The following is a 17,068-nucleotide window of genomic DNA, read 5'->3' as shown; positions in this document are numbered from 1 at the left end:
CAGCTCCTTTCCTAAAGCCAAGGATTTATCCCTGAGTGAGTGAAAAAAACAATAAAAGGAGTGAATAGGCAGCAAGCTCCTTCATTCCAGGTGAGTGGAAAAGCCAGGAGCTGGGCTCGTGTCCCTTCTGTGGCAGAGAAATAATGTCCTGGGCTTGACTCTGCAGCTGCTGTTTTACACCTCGCTGGGTTTCAGTCTTATGAATAAACAGTATGCTAATTGTTTCAGCTTCCAGGGCAGTGGGGTTGGCAAGGCAGCCTCGACATGCCAGGAATTGATGTCATTTGGGTTTTGCTGTGGCCAGCCAGGGGTGAAAGGCTGAGCCTCGGAGATGCCCCTTGCTGGGGGAGAACCTGCCTGGTCCTTATGTCCTCAGAGCATCCTCCGAGGGCAGTGGATCCCATTGCACCCTGATGCCAAGGGAGTGGCTCTGCTGGATGCTGTCCTGCTGTGAAGCTGCCCAGAGGAAAAGGACCTAGAGGTGTTGATTGATAGCTGGATGGATAGGAGGCAGCGTCGTCTGCCCAGGTGGCCAAGAAGGCCACCAGTGAGGTTCACCAAGGCCAAGTGCCAGGTCCTCCACTTGGGTCACAACAACCCCAGGCTTGGGGAGGGGTGGCTGGAAAGTGCCCAGAGGAAAAGGACCTGGGGGTGATGGTTGAGAGCAGCTGAACGTGAGCCAGGGTGTGCCCAGGTGGGCAAGAAGGCCACCAGCATCCTGGCTTGTGTCAGCACTGGGGTGGCCAGCAGGAGCAGGGCAGGGATGGTCCCTCTGTGCTGGGCCCTGGGGAGGGGGCAGCTGGAATCCTGGGGTCAGGTCTGGGCCCCTCAGGACAAGAAGGAGATGGAGGGGCTGGAGCGTGTCCAGAGAAGGGCAAGGGAGCTGGGGCAGGGGCTGGAGCACAAGTGTGAGGAGGAGCAGCTGAGGGAGCTGGGGGTGTCCAGCCTGGAGCAAAGGAGGCTGAGGGGAGACCTGCTGGCTCTGCAGCTGCCTGAGAGGAGGTTGGAGCCAGGGGGGTCGGGCTCTGCTCCCCAGGAACAAGGGATGGGACAAGAGGAGATGGGCTGCAGTGGTGCCAGGGGAGGCTGAGATGGGATCTTGGGCAGCATTTCTTGCTGGCAAGGGTTGTCAGGCCCTGGCCCAGGCTGCCCAGGGCAGGGCTGGAGTCCCCATCCCTGGAGGGGTTTCCAAGCCCTGTAGATGTGGTGCTGAGGGACATGGGGCAGGGGTGGCCTGGGCAGGGCTGGGGGAACGTTAGGACTTGATGATCTTAAAGGTGTTTTCCAACTGGAACAACTCTGTGTTTCTGTGATGCTGGAGCCAAGCATCCTGCAGCCATCTCCAAAGCCAGTGCTGCAGCAAGCTTCAACATCCTTATTTTTGAAACAACATCTTACAAAACATCTGCTTGTGTATCTTCATCAGGAAAAGTCCTACATTTGGAGGTTTGGGTAGTTTTTTTCCCCAAATCTGTCTGGCCTGCAGCTGTGCTGGTGAGCAGACAAATTGCCTGTTCTTATTATTTATATTTCTATTTATTTATTATTTTCTAGCTCTTACTATTTACAGTTGGACTCGATGATCTCAAAGGTCTTTTCCAACCCAAAATATTCAATGATTCTGTATTATTCTATTATTTTTTCTCATCTCATATTACTTACTCTTTTTATTTCATCCCCGTGTGTGACTGTTTCAACCACATCAATCCAGCTCTGGTCTTGAATGTGGAAGGAGCAGGGGCTGGGGTTGTCTTCTCAACCTCTTTTCATTAGGGTGTCATTACTGCCAGGCAGAGAAGAGACCTCAAAAAAACCCATTTCCAGTCTTAGCTTTTGGTTTCCAGATGGTGGCTTGGGGGGGATTTGGATCATCAGTATCGGGTCCAGTAGAAGCCACGTCTGTTTAGATGTTACATCTTGACCTCCAAGTGGGTGACAGTGAAGAGAAACCTCAAACTGAGGCAAATCAGAGCCTGGCAATCCATGGATTCGTGCCTGCTCGTGAGTGTAAATACATCTGCTTGTTACTACGTGGGGAGGTGGAGAAGTTAATTAGAGCACAGCTAATCAAGGGCTCCACTGAAGCGGGGCTGCTGGGGGTTGATTGCACTGCTCACCTTCAACCAGGGCTTCCAGTCTGCCTTCCAAACAGGATAAAAAATGAAGTGAAATGGACTAGTTAAGGGAAGTGTTTGTGTGGTCTGTGATGTCTGGACAAAACCCATTCAGGGTGGTCCTATATATATATATATATAGTTTCTGTTTCTCCTCCCCAAAGTCCCTCGTGGTGCCTGCCCTCACCTTCAGCACCTGGAGCTGGCATGGCAAAGGGAGGTGACATTGGGTCTGGTGTCCCAGCAGGCCTGGACCTGCCATCCCAGTGCCCCAGGAGGCAGCAAGAGGACTCTGCCACCCATCCCGTGGCATCTGTGCGGGCAGAGTCACCTCCTCGTGTCCCCGGGGTGGTTTCTAAGGTTGTCTTCCTGCATCCTGCTTTTTCCTGGTGTGGACGGGTGGAAACACAAGGATGAGATGGGTGGGATCACGCTGAGGGAACGGGAGACACAAATCAACCCGTTTTCCAGACAGATCAGTAGAGCTTACCCACCTCCCTCCAAGAGGAAAACGCTGCCTTGTCGAGGATGGTTGGAAATCTCGGACGAGTGAATTGTTTGGAGCCAAGGTCAGTAGTTCATGAGCTCGATCACCTGTTATTTGGGCTGAAGGCTTGAAACTCCCTGAGACACACTTAACTCCAGCTCTGAGAGGAGTCGTGCACATCTCCAAATGAAGGAACCCAAAGAATTCCTGAGCCAAACCCCTCCTGCACTGCGCAGGAAGAGGGATCACTTCCTAACAGCCTCCTTCCAGAAGGCTCATACCCAAATCCATCTTTATTTTTTCTCCTAGGAAGAGAAACTTTGTTTCCCCCTAATATAGAAACTTACCCTGCCTTATGAATATGCAAAGCAATCACACCATTGTGCCTGTAGAAGAAGTGACGTGGTCCTGATGTTCTACAATTAATGTTGGTTTTAATGAAGACGTAGATCCAGTGTTGCTGCTTCCCTAGTTTGCCTTGCTCAGTGGGAATGTCAGAGGCTGGGGAATAGGAAAACTCACCTGATATCCTTTGTTTAAGAAGAGGAGAAAGAGGATCAGGACATTTGCCATTTGGGGAAGAGGCTGGTTCCTGAGGGAGAGCTCCCTTGAGGAGGCAACCGCTCCAGTTCCTGTGATCCAAGCTTGTTGCTCACATCCCTTCCCAACCCTGTTTCCAGGAGCTGGCTGTGCTCAGTGCACACAGAGCTTGGAAACCACTGAGGAAATGTCAAATTATTTTGAGAAATTAAGTGGCAACTGGCATGAACAGATGTCCCTGGGAAAGAACCACCAGGGAGATGGGGCTGGACTGGCTGTCTTCTCCAGCAAGAACATTGCCTGAAATAATTTAACTCACGTGGCTGAAATTATTGCTGTGGCTTTGAGAGGTTTTTGGGATGGCTTGGTGGCCACCACCCCTGGTGGGGACTGTTGCCAGGTCTGCTGGGGGAGGTGTAAATATTCCCTTTGACTTCAGTGGGATCTGCACATCCCTGGCAGGTTTGGGGCATCACCTGCTGAAGTTGTTGGGCTCATTCCCGTGCTCCCTGTGGTATTTGGATCAGTGGATCCAAGGGCTGGAGCAGATCTCCTGTAAAGACAGGCTGGGAGTGTTGGAGATGTTCATCCTGGAGAAGAGAAGGCTCCAGGGAGACCTTAGAGCACCTTCCAGTGCCTGAAGGGGCTCCAGGAAAGCTGGGGAGGGACTTGGGACAAGGGCAGGGAGGGATGGGATGAGGGGGATGGATTAAAACTGGAAGAGGGAGATTGAGGTGAGACATGAGGAGGAAATTCTTTGGTGTGAGGGTGGTGAGACCCTGTCCCAGGTTGCCCAGAGAAGCTGTGGCTGCCCCATCCCTGGCAGTGTTGAAGGGCAGGTTGGATGGGGCTTGGAGCAACCTGGGCTGGTGGGAGGTGTCCCTGCCCATGCAGGGGGCTGGAACCTGATGATCTTGAAGGTCCCTTCCAATGCAAATCAGTGTGGAATTCTGATTATCCAATTTTTGAGGAGATAATGATGAGAAAAACAAGTTCTGAGACAGGGATCCTACATTTGGGCACTGTCCTCTCTCCTCTGATCTAAGAAAGATTCGACCTGAGCAGTGGCCAACACTGCAGAGGTGGAATCATCACAGAATCATGCAGACCCTTCTGGGCATCAAGGTTGCAGTCAACTGCAACATTTAATAACCAACAGCAAACCTTTGTTACTAAGTGTCTTCCAGTCCTCCACGGGAGATCTCCCCTTCCTTTACTGCTCTTCTTGCTGCACCCAGGGATGGAGCTGCTGCTGAGCTGCTCTTCACGTTCCCTACACGCTTTACACGCTAAGGTGGGATTTTTAGCTTTGACTTCAACCTTCTTCTGGTCCAACTTTTCCATCTTTGGCTCCTTGGCTGGGCACTGCCATGCCAGATGGGGCAGGAAAAGAAAAGCAGACCCTGGTAGTGTTGTGCTTCCCCTCCAGGTGAAGCCAGGCTGCAGAATAGAAATCTTCCTTCTTTGATTTATTAAGCTCTTACTTATTTGGAGGCCTTTGACAGCAGCCAATAAAGATGATCCCAAACAGAGACAGCTGGTATAAAAGTCTGCTTGACACGCAGAGATGAATAAAATTAATTGAAACAGAAAGACCTTCTGCTTCTTTCTGGTGACAAATGAAGGGCCTCACTAAAAATGGACCCACTGCAAAGGAGCTGGAAGGAACCAAGAGCTGGGGAAGTTGGTTGGTTGTTGTTTTATTCCTTGGAAACTTTTTACCTTAAGAGAAAAGTGGGTTTTTTCAGTCTGTTTTTTTTCAGTGGCCACGTTGGGGTTGGTTTTTTTTTGTGTGTGTGTGTGTGTAAAAGGTTTTTGACAAGATCTGTGTGCCCCATGTTCTAAAATGTAGGGTTTGGGACTGGCATCTGGAATGTGGGAGGCTGGAGTTTGGAGGCTCCTCTGTTCCTGGTCCTTATCTCACTGTCACTTCTGCTGCTGCTGGCAGGAGGAAACAGGGGTCCCTTCCACCTCTTTGTCTGAGAGACAAGAAGTCTGAGCACCAAACCAGGTTTTCTCTCCTCCATCCACACTCTGTGTACAGGCCAAAAAAAAAAAATATCCCACCCAAACACCATAACAGGTAACTGGGGGAAGAAAGGTTGGACTTAAAATAAAATATCCCCCCCAAAAAAAACCAAACCAAACCCATCCATCTTCTACTCCTGACCTCTTGGTTGAATGTAGCCTCAACCTGATTTTATTGGCTTTGCTCAGGGGTGAGTTAAAGCCTCCTTGTTTGAGCAGAGTATTTTTAGACCCAAAAGAGAGAACACCCATTGTGGGTGGTGGCCTTGCCCTCCAGTTCTTTTCTGTCCTCTCTCTGTTGTTCTGCTGCACTATAATCATCCCGTGGCTTGTGTCCTTGGTGGACTTATATTTACCATGCAACCTGCAAGTTGGTGTCTTGTGAAATCAGCCCTGTCTTTCCACTGCCCGTTGCAGGAGACACTTGGTTGGCTCTGGAGAACGGGGAGGCAATGGAAACCTAACCCAACTGATGCAGGAATTCCATGGAAGCACCTCCCATGTGAATCCTGCCCCACTTTCTGAAGTGGGTGAAGAGGCTTTGGTGAGCAAAACGTGGTGCTGGGTGAAAAGCAGGAGTAAAATTTGCTCTCTTCTCTCCCATGTTCTGGTTGGCATCTTCAAAGGCAGCAGGATGGTGGCCATGGAGAGCTGAGGGGGTGGTTGTCCCGTCCTTGGGACCATGTCTGAGGGTTTCCACCTGGCCACTGTCTGGGCAAACCTCTGTCCTCCCTCACAGGCAACTCATAGGATGGTTTGGGTGGGAGGAGACCTTCAAGATCATCTAGTTCCAACCCCCCTGCCAGGTGTGATGGTGAAGGGCTCCACAGTTCTGGTGCAGTGCAAGTTTATTTAGTAGATCAACTCTTTCAGAAGCTAATGACTTACAGGCTACTTTTGAAGAGCAGCAGTTTGGCTCCTGGTGCTGTCCCTGGGAAGTGAAGGACATTGGGAGCAAGGTCCCATATTGCATGTTGAGCCTGAGAGAGGTGGTGTCTTCTGGTGGGAAAGGCTCCTTGAATGACATCAGAATCCGTCCCTGGAAGGCTCTGAGGGCCACCAAACAGCTTGTGCTGGGTGCTGATCTGCTGCTGCACCTCTGGTGACAACACCAGGTGGTGGCAGGTCCCTGGTGCACAGCTGGGGGCTTTCTGGGTGAGATGCCTGCAGAGGGACAAGCCCCACACCTGACATGTGACAGAAGCCACTTGTTTTCTCCCTTCCTTTGCTGGAAGCTCGAGTGCTGGAGCTGGTTGCTTGGAGGTGGCACGAGACAGGCTGCTGGGAGCTTGTGGCCTCCAGAGATGAGGTGTCAGGCTGCTCAGGATGTTCTCCACCCCCCTAAAATACGTCAGATTTTTGATATATATATATATTTAATTGAAAATCTGCCTACTTGTTAGATAAAACTCTGTAAGAACAGGCTTTCTGGCAGGGTTTCAGTAAACCCAGAATGGTCCCATGTTGTGCTTTAACTGCAGAGCTGTTGGCAAGGGGAGAAGCAATGTTTTCAAACCTTCCTCCTGGGCTCCAAGCTGGTGGCTCACCACGGTGCTCTCAGCCAGGATGAGGTGCAACCAGAAAACCTCCTCGTGCTGCTGCATGGGAGTTGTGGCTGGATGAAGCTTTTCATCCACCTAAAGCCACCCCAAGGAGGGACTTTGCACAAGAGCAGAAGAGAACATGCCAGTTTTCCCCAAGAAGATGAAGAAGAATGACTTTGACCTTAATCAGACACGTAGGTGTATCCAGAGCTCTTGATACAAGCATTTATTGATTATGTTTTGGGGTTTTTTTTAACTGGATGAAGCTTTTTACATTTTTAGGACATTTTTTGGCTGCCAGCCCTCAGCATCAGGACAGGTTGGTGACAGTGACATCCATGGGATCACAGAATCCCAGACTGGTTTGGGTTAGAAGGGGCCTTCAAGATCATCCTGTTGCAACCCCCCTGCACGGGCAGGGACACCTCCCACCAGCCCAGGTTGCTCCAAGCCCCATCCAACCTGCCCTTCAACACTGCCAGGGATGGGGCAGCCACAGCTTCTCTGGGCAACCTGGGCCAGGCTCTCACCACCCTCACAACAAAGAATTTCCTCCTCACGTCTCACCTCAATCTCCCTCTTCCAGTTTTAATCCATCCCCCTTGTCCTCTCACTCCCTGCCCTTGTCCCAAGTCCCTCCCCAGCTTTCCTGGAGCCCCTTCAGGCACTGGAAGGTGCTCTAAGGTCTCCCTGGAGGCTTCTCTTCTCCAGGCTGAACACCCCAGCTCTGCTAAGTCATAGAATCACAGAAGGTTTGGGTTGAAAGGGACCTTCATGATCATCCTGTTCCAACCCCCTACATGGGCAGGGACACCTCCTACTAGAAGTCAGATCACTGCAGGATGCACTTGACATGAATCTTGGAGATTCTGTGACCTAAAAGTGGGATTTGATGTTGGGTGAATGCCCAGAGAAAAAAAAGGTCAGTTATGGTGTGGGGCTGACAGGTGGCATCCTCCAGAGACTGATGATTCCTGCCCAAGCACACGATGCTGATGAACATCTCAGGAAGCAGATAAATGTGTTTTTAATTTGGTAACATAATTAGCCCAGCTCTGCATAGTGCTCAGCCAGTCATTCCTTTCTCAACAGATGATGAACTTGAAAGAATTCTCTTGGCAGATGAACTCCTCCCCTTTGTATTGGAACACCTCTCTGGTGCATCTTTGCAGACCACGGGTGTCCTCAACGTCCCTGTGTCATTATTGTGGTCACCTTTTGATCTATAAATGTCCCTCTGGAGCAGCTCCTGTGGATCTGAGTCTGAAACATCCATCTTCTTCTTGTAATTACATCCTCGGGACAGGAGAGAACCTTCATCCTCCCAAAACAACTTACTACCAATTAGGAGGTTTGAAGTGTTGGGTAGACACCCTGTCATCTCCCTGCTTGGAAGCAGAGTCCACCTCTTCAACCTTTCCAAATTATGGCTGTAGAAAAGGGAGATAATGTAGAAGATGGTAAATCTGGTGTCCTCACCAGGGTTCTTCACCTTCTTTGAACCTGCTTTTCACTCCGGTGCACTTGGTTGTGTGGAGGGACAGTTCAATCTGTGAAGCTCCACATGAATTGTGGATCAAAAAGCCTCCCTGAAATTTCGAGGCCTGTTTTTCTAATTGTTTTCTTGTTTTCTTTTCCTCATTCCCACCACCAAAGTTAATGTCCAAAGGCTATCTGCTCCAGCTTCTCTTTCATCAGCAGGAGAAAGAGCAAGTCCCCTATCCATGGTGGATCAAGCCCAAGTTTGGTCTAAGAGCTTCCAAAAGAAAGGCTTGGGAATTTGTCTTTCAACCCCAGCCTTGCAGTCTGGCATCTGCACTGTTAGTGCTGGGACAGCCCTTTCAAGCCAGTCTTGGATCATTTCTGTAGGCCATGGTGGTCATCAGAAGAAGGTGTGCAACCAGGAGGTCCCCTGGAGAGAGGGAACAATGTCCCTGCTGAGCCACACAGCTGAGCTGGCTTCCAGGAGCTGTTCTAAGCTGGGTTTCATGGCTTTTCACAGGCATTTGCTTCGTGAGGTGTGTGGAGATAAATAAAATGCAAGTGTGAGGCTGCAGGGGTGTGTGACACCAGCACCCCTGGTGTTCACAAAGCTCCCATCCCCAGTTTTACCTCCTAGCTGGACACCTGTGGGAGACCCTCTGGGCTCAGAAAACACTCAGATCAGCTGAGCAGGTTGATGTTTCAATTCCCTGGGTGATTATTGCTGACTTTAAACTCACCAATCTGGCTGTTCTTTGGTTCCTCAGCCCTCCCAAGACCTCAAGGTACCAGGTTTCTCTTCCTCACCCCTTGGCTTCTGGTGGGTGTTTGCCCTGGAGCTGCTCTGGCTCGCAACAGATGACTTGGACTGGTCCCAGGTGTCTACACTGGGAAGAGAAACCCCAAATCTGGTTTCCTAGAGGTGCCTTTTTCTTTCTCACCAGCTATGGAGCAAGTTGGGGTGGCCAGTTTGGGTGGAGGTGCTGGTGTGGGGGTCAGGGATGGCCTGACTGCTCCTGCTGCTGGTGGAGTAGGGTCAGCATGCTGTGAGGATGCTGAAGCTGAGTTCATAAATCTAGCAGTGTTTCCAAGCAGGGTTTTTATTCATCAGAACTCTTCCCCTGGCTCTGGAGCTGCATCTGCTGGTGGCTCAGTTTCAAACCATCACCCCTTGGCCTATCACTGCCCTCTCTGCTGCAGAACCCCTCCCCAGCTCTCCTGCAGGCCCCCTTTTAGGAAGGGATTCATGAGGGAATGAATGAAGGAATTTTGCTCTCTCTTTCTTCTTGCTCCTCTCGTGGTTTCACTTCTCTCTGTGGTTTTGTTTCCCCCTTGCTTGGAGAAACATCACACAGGTTGTTCCCTTCGTTGTTCCTCTTCCCCCTTGGCCCACCAAAGTGAGAAGGTTTTACATCCTCATGCTGGCCACGTCATAGTTGGGTTTCTCAGCATGGAGTGGGTCTGATGCTCTTGGGAGGAAGCAGGAGGAGCATCCCCCTCTGCCTTTTGATGTCTGGATTTTGCATTTGTCATCGTTGGGGCTCTTTTGACTCAGCAGTTTGGTCAAAAATACTGGCAGGAGATGTGTTGTGGTTGGTTGAAGCATTTCATTCAACCCTCAGTGCCCTAATTCTTCATCCTGCCCTCTGTGTGCACCTCCAGGGCCTTTATTTCCTGGCCTGGCTGAGCCTTTTTGAACCCTTCTTTGAAATCAAGTGCATCCGTTGCAGAATTCAAGTAGAACCCTCAGATAAAAACTAAACAAGAAGTGATTTTTTTTTTAAATCTCCTTTCTCACCCCCCCACCCCACCCTTGGCTGCAGGTTTCAGTTCAGCTTGACTTAGAATTCAACCTGGGTTTGGCCACCCTCCAATTGGGTGATCTTCTAGCCGACATGACCTGGGAGTTCCTGCAGCCCCAGTCAGAGCATCTTCTCATTAGCTGCATTTCTCATGATGATGATGATGATGATGATGATGATTTAATCTCATTAAGAAGTGCCCAGTGCCTGGAAAATCAGCCTCTCAGCTGCCTGCCCTGAAGTCATGTCCTGGTCTTGCCATCCTTCCCAGAAGATGTTCAGAGGAGAAACTTAGTGTCTGGGAACAGAGATACTGCAGAAAAAAATGGGAAGAGGGGAGATTGAGGTTGGACATGAGGAGGAAATTCTGTGCTGTGAGGGTGGTGAGACCCTGGCCCAGGTTGCCCAGGGAAGCTGTGGCTGCCCCATCCCTGGCAGTGTTGAAGGGCAGGTTGGATGGGGCTTGGAGCAACCTGGGCTGGTGGGAGGTGTCCCTGCCCATGCAGGGGGGTTGGATCTAGATGATCTTTCAGGTCCCTTTTAACCCAAACTAGTTTATTAATCCATGATTCTGTGATTTTGAGATCAGGCAGCTGAAGAAGAGGTCAGAGGAACCCCACATTTCCAGCCAGGCCTTGCCCACACGTGGCCAACCCAACTCAACCCAATGTATGGGAATACTGGGAGCTGGATGTTCTGGGAATTATCCCTGACACATGGACTTGGAGTTAGCTTTGACAACACCTCAGATGAAGCTTGACAGGGCCATTTCACAATGAAGAACAGTCTATGTGGAAGAAGAGCAAGCACTGATGCCCCAGCTAAGGCCCTACCCACCTCTGTGACATGTTGTCTCCAGGGAAGGATCTCCAATGTGGGCTGTAATTGCATGGAATAACTTTATAGCTCTGGATAAATTTAATCCTGTTTTCTCTGCTCAAGCTACACCTACACACTCCAGTCCTTCTTATCAAGCATGCCAAAGATCTATGTAATAATTAAGTAGTCTTCCCATATGATTTTTTTTTATTTCAGGGGATGTGCTTTCAAGAAGTTCATCTCCCTGATGCTGCCTGCAAGGGGATGTCTTCTGAAAAGTGAAAGTCCTGCTGCAGTTCCAAACAGTTTCCAGGGTAAGTCCGTGCTGGTGAGTGGCTGAATCAAAGCAGGATAAAGGGGGTTTTGAGCCACAGAGGCTGGTTTTCCTGGGGGAGGAGGGGTGGCTTCTGTGCTGCACACAAGGGAGCTCCATGTTGCTGTAGTGGTTTCTCCCTGAGCGTGGAGGGTGGGAAGGGGAAGAGAAGACATCAGGTGAAACTTGCGTTTTCACTTTGATGGTGCTCTCATGGCTTTCTGTGGCCATCAGCCCTGGCCAGGGGGTGCAAACATGTCCAAGCCTCAGGATTCAGAGGTTTTGCTCCCCTGAGTCCAAGGGAGGAGGGGAGGCTTTAGAGTTTAGTCTGGACTTTGAGATTGAGGGGTGAACGAGGTTGGACGGGGCTCTGAGCAACCTGGGCTGGTGGGAGGTGTCCCTGCCCATGGCAGGGGGGTTGGAACTGGATGATCTTGAAGGTTCCTTCCAACCCAAACCAGTCTGAGATGCTATGATTCCCTGGTTTTGCCCCTGAAAACCCAACGTGCCCCACTGAAAGGCAAGGCTTACCTTGGTCCTTCTGCCCAGGCTCCTGCAGGAAGGTGACCTGACAAGCGGAGGAGAAGGTGAAACATCCCCAAGGGCTGCTCTTTGGCTGCAGACTTGGTCGGAGCTCATCACTTGGGCTCCCCCCGTGTGGGATGGGGTTTTCCCTTTGGGGGTAAGAGCTGGCAGGTTTTTCCATCATCAAACAATCCCTGAGTTGTGGTATCAAGTGGAGGTAGAAGAGCCACCGATACCCTCCCACTGCTGGAGAACATCCGCGCTCGGAGCCTCAGCGCGACGGCAACAAAGTCTAAGTTGTGTGAAGCTGACGAGGGGCAGGATGCCACGTATTTCATGTCGTTGATTAATACAAATGACCACTCAGCCTGGAGCTCCAGCACAGGTGGCTACGTGGGTGGCTTTGCCCTCCAACACCCTTTGGAAACCCTCTTCCCGGGTTGCAGGGGAATTAACAACGGCGCCTCTCGTCGCCGAGAAGCTTCGGGCTGAAATGTGCCCGGTGGGCTGATTTCTGATGCTCCTCTGCAGGTGAAATCAAACCTTCTTCCAGCCTGCAAAGATTTCCACTGATTAAAATACATATATATATATAAAAATATATATATATATATAATTGCATAAGCAGAAAGGAATTTCGAGGTGCTGCAGTTTTATTAGATGCGTCTCCTGGTGAGCTGGGTGGAAGGAATAATTTCCAGGGAATAACTGAGTCAGTTAATTTGTCTCCATGGGGTTTTATTTTGCAATCTTTTTGACTGGCTAATGATAATTGCTGTTTTATTTACCTGAAATGTTAAGCATCCAAGAACTTCCATGAACAACCTTCACCTTGTAGCTATTTTATAGCCATTTGATGTTAGGGGCACTTCAGAGACCTTATTTAGGAACAATCTCTTCCCTATGAGGGTTGGCCCAGGCTGCCCAGGGCAGGGCTGGAGTCCCCATCCCTGGAGGGGTTTCCAAGCCGTGTAGATGTGGTGCTGAGGGACACGGGGCAGGGGTGGCCTTGGTAGGGCTGGGGAAATGGTTGGACTGGATGATCTGGAAGGTCTTTTCCAACCCAAACCATCCTGTGGTTCTGATTAACCTTAGCAGACACCCTTGTTGCACATTGTCACATCTTGTCCCTGAATGGGGTCACCTGAGGGTTGGTGTCCGTTCTCCACAGCAAGTAGTTGTGGATCCTAGTCTGAAAATGTGATTCTCAGTGACTTGTCCCTAACTATTGTCTTCTAAAATGACCTGTTGTTATAAATACACTGAACAACAAATCCAGTTCCTAAAAGACACATAAATCCAATGGAAAAAAAGGGTGGAAGTGTGGCTGAAGCAAATTCTGTAGGATCCTTGGAGTCTTTGCTGGTGCTTCCTCCTGGTGTAAAAGATCCAAGGTGGCTGCAAGTCCTGGTTTATTCTCTGTGTGCCTCTTCCCTATGGCCCTGTTTTGGACTTGACAGGTACCTGGCATGATGTGAGGTCTTCATTTCTCCATTGAGAGAGGAGACCAAAGAGGTATCCCTTGGGACATCCATTGGGAGTCATCTTAAAATGGGGCTCTGGGCTGATGTGCAGCTGGTAGGGCTGATGGACTGGAGCCATCCAGCTTTGGGGTCACCTTTTCTGGTTTTCCCTTCCAGTCACAAAAGGGTAACAACTTCTACTTGGTGTAGAGTTCCCAGTTCTTGTGATTTTGTTATGAATCTGCTGTGATGTGGCTCTTTTTCTGTAGCTTCACCTCCTGGCATCTGGAGATCCTGGAGAATGTTAGAAAAACCAGTGAGTGAGCAGCAGCTCAACAAAAAGTGGGTGGTCATGATATCCTGGGAACTGCTTTGGGTCCCCAAAGTTGGGGGGGGGACATCCCCAAGGGATGGGGACAGCATGGGGATGAGCCTGGCATGCAGCTGAGATTCAGATGTGGCTCCTGATTTTGGGGGGGGTTCCTGCAGAGCAGCAGCTCCTTCTTTCACCCCAGACCTGTCCCCAGGCTCACGTCATCCCTTCTCAAGTCCCTTAATTGGGGAGTGCACCTCTTAATTACATTCTGAACGAGGACATGAGAAGCCTGAGCCCTCCTTTTTGGGTTGACAGCAACCCAGCCCAGCTTGGAATGATGTTCTGGAATCAAACTCCTTCAGCCCTGATGGGGGGGAGGTGAGAGTTGAAGCACTAGGGGAAGGCAGAGGGTTAAAATCACTCAGCTGGTGTGAAGTGAGCTGTGAGGAACAGGTCCCAGCAGGCCCCCAAGTAAATAATGCTTTCTTCAGACTTAATCTTCCATCTCTGTTCACAATTAAGCACATAATCCTTCTTGCTTTCATGTTCCCACCTCACTCTTTGGCTTCTCTTTGTTCCACCAAAGCAGGAAGACAAAAAACGAAACAAGAGTAAGACCAGAGTAGGAAGTTCAGGTCCGTGTGAACCTTGGCGGTCCCTCTTCTCTTCTGGGAGGAGGTCCACTTCTAGTGTCATGGAGGGCTTGGATTTGTATTAGATAGGTTGAGGTCCAGGGCTTACCTCCCTGACCCTGTGTGCCAAAGCAGCTAAACAAACCAATCCCAACAGTTTTTGTGGTGAGACATCATTTTGGAGGACACTAAGGAAGCTGGGACCTCGCTTTACTTGCAGATGTTAGAACCATGGCTCTCCTGGGGGGTTGAAATGCCTCCCAAAGGGCTGGAGTTGAGCAGGAGAGTCCTGGAAACCAGACACTCTTAAGCCCTGATCCGCAAATGAGCAGCAGGATGGATCCCCCTGAGATGCGTCCTCCTGAGATCCCCCAAAGTGGCTGTGCAGAATTGCTGGGGAACATTTGTTGGGCATGAAGAGCTGCAGCCACAGCTCGGAAGCTGTGAGCTCATTTTGCTGCTGGAAAGAGCAAAGTGAAGAGAAGCAAGAGGCTCCATCAACTGACCTGCACATCCATTTGATATGCCCCATAATTCTTCCGTGCCGCCTTGGCCTTCAGACCCCAGATTTATGGAGGTGTTTTACAAGCAATATGGACAGAAGTTTAGAGAGTTCCACATTGACTTTTTTTGTTTGTTGACTGTGAAGTCGTTAGACAAATCTACCACCTAAAACATGAGCACCATGGAAAGAACCTGGTACTCCTAAGGCAGCCTTTAGGAAAGCTTTGTTGGGCTTTAACTTGTAGCATGGGCTATCCATTCTGCAGGCTGCAGGGCCCACACCATCTCCCTGTCATGCCTTCCATTGGGTTGCCCTTCAACCCACCACCATGATGAAGATGCTTTTTAAAGAAGCCATTCACTCCATGAGAAGTTTCCTTCACCCTCCTCTTTCTGGTTGTATGAAGCTGCCTGGAGACACCTGCCACAGATGTTGGCCTTTGCTTTTTTGCCTGGAGAGGGAGTTGAGGTCCATAAAGCTGGTTGGGTCTTGGGAAATATTTTTCAAGGGCTGACAACTTTCCTGCCTGGAGTTAAAAATGTCCTGTCTCTAGAGCTAACCCAGAGCTCCCAACCTGTGCCTCAGTGTGGGCCTTCGATCTTCTCACTTGAACTGGTGTGGGTTGGACTGGATCTTAGGAACAATTTCTTGACTGAAAGAGTCAGGCTCTCAATGCTCCTGGGATCAAAGGAGGCTGAGGGGAGACCTGCTGGCTCTGCAGCTGCCTGAGAGGAGGTTGGAGCCAGGGGGGTCGGGCTCTGCTCCCCAGGAACAAGGGATGGGACAAGAGGAGACGGGCTGCAGTGGTGCCAGGGGAGGCTGAGATGGGATCTTGGGCAGCATTTCTTGCTGGCAAGGGTTGTCAGGCCCTGGCCCAGGCTGCCCAGGGCAGGGCTGGAGTCCCCATCCCTGGAGGGGTTTCCAAGCCGTGTAGATGTGGTGCTGAGGGACACGGGGGGGCCTGGGCAGGGCTGGGGAAGTGGTTGGGCTGGATGATCTTAAAGGTCTTTTCCAACCTAAACAACTCTTTGATTCTATGAAATGTGCAAGTCTGGGCTGGTTGAGCCAGGCAGGAGAGCTGGTTTGGTGACCACTCGATGAACATCCCAGGAGGAGATGTGGAGCAGCAGATGGAGGCAGGGCAGGCAGGAGGATCTGGCTGAGCATCCGTTGGGTTGCCCGGCAGTTTCTGGGAGAAAGACTGAAACAAAGGTGCCATCAGGTGTGACAGATCAGGAATTCAAGCCCGGGAGTGTAATTAATGCCAGTCAAAATGGTTTGATGGCAGATAGATCTGGTCAAAGAAACGTGATTTCATTCTTGGAGAACACGTTTGGGGGATGGAAGGGGCTGAGCTGAGGTAATAGACTCCTCGGAAGCTGTTAGTGCAGCACGGGCTGACACTGCCATTAACATTTCTTGTGAAAAGCCATCAAGAACGAGCACATGAAATGGATGGAGGGCTGGTGATCTGACAGGTCTCCAGGAGGGGCTGTCAGGAGGAAATCTGCAGCAAACAGGGGTATTTCCAGTGGGAATTACCTGCTGAAACCGGTGCTGCAGGCAGGCGGGTGGAAGGGGCAGTGCTGTGGGTTGAACCCTACCCCCGTTGCTGCTCCACCAGCACCAGGTTCTGCCCGTTTGTGTCCCTCATGGCATGGAGTGACCAACTGGCTGAAAGGAGGGGGAACATCCCTAGAATCACAGAATTGTTTGGGTTGGAAAAGGGCTCTCAGATCATCCAGCCCAACTGTTCCCCCAGCCCTGCCAAGGCCATCACTGCCCCGTGTCCCTCAGCACCACATCTACACGGCTTGGAAACCCCTCCAGGGATGGGGACTCCAGCCCTGCCCTGGGCAGCCTGGGCCAGGGCCTGACAACCCTTGCCAGCAAGAAATGCTGCCCAAGATCCCATCTCAGCCTCCCCTGGCACCACTGGAGCCCATCTCCTCTTGTCCCATCCCTTGTTCCTGGGGAGCAGAGCCCGACCCCCCTGGCTCCAACCTCCTTGCAGGGAACTGTAGAGGACAATTTTCCTGGTGTTTTCAACACTGGGAAAACCACCAGTGAGGGCATTTTATTCAGTGTTTGCACTTAAGGTGTGAAAATGAGAGCAGGGCTTGGAAAGGCTGTTTAATTGGTAACTTGTTGTTTTTTTTTAAGCACCTACTTCTGGGCACCCTTCACGGGCCACGTTCTGAAACTCTCCCGAAGACTGAAGGGATGAAAGAAACTGGAGCAAGAGCATCTGAAGGACAAAGTCAGAATCCAGATTTTAATGAAGCAAACATAACCTTTTACTGAGGCAAACTCACCCTGAGCTCCTCACAAACCTGATTAAAGCCTGCCCAGCTTTTCAGCTCCGTGTTTAATTATAGCCGAGCTCACCAGCCCCCTCGGAGTGAAAGGATTTTCAGGATTTCTGATACAATTTCTCTTCCCTGCTCAGCTTTTTAGAGGCTTCTCACTTATATCTAATGACGTACACTTCAGGCTGA

At 50.6% G+C, this 17,068-nt stretch overlaps 1 long non-coding RNA gene across 2 annotated transcripts; it reads left to right on the top strand.

Moving 5' to 3' along the window:
- The first annotated feature begins 1,294 nt into the window (after positions 1-1,294).
- LOC127395474 (uncharacterized) lies at positions 1,295-12,218 on the top strand. Of its 2 annotated transcripts, XR_007891808.1 has the most exons (4): positions 1,295-2,001; positions 2,362-2,683; positions 11,033-11,130; positions 11,679-12,218. It is a non-coding gene; the product is annotated as an uncharacterized LOC127395474 (long non-coding RNA). The 2 variants fall into 2 exon arrangements; XR_007891809.1 differs by lacking the exons at positions 11,033-11,130; positions 11,679-12,218 and adding an exon at positions 4,319-4,504.
- The last annotated feature ends 4,850 nt before the right edge of the window (positions 12,219-17,068 follow it).

This window comes from Apus apus, chromosome Z, assembly GCF_020740795.1.
Source record: "Apus apus isolate bApuApu2 chromosome Z, bApuApu2.pri.cur, whole genome shotgun sequence".
In the NCBI taxonomy this organism is placed as follows: Eukaryota; Metazoa; Chordata; class Aves; order Apodiformes; family Apodidae; genus Apus; species Apus apus.
Note: the sequence above shows the minus strand (reverse complement) of the source record. Positions and strands in the feature narration are given on the sequence as shown.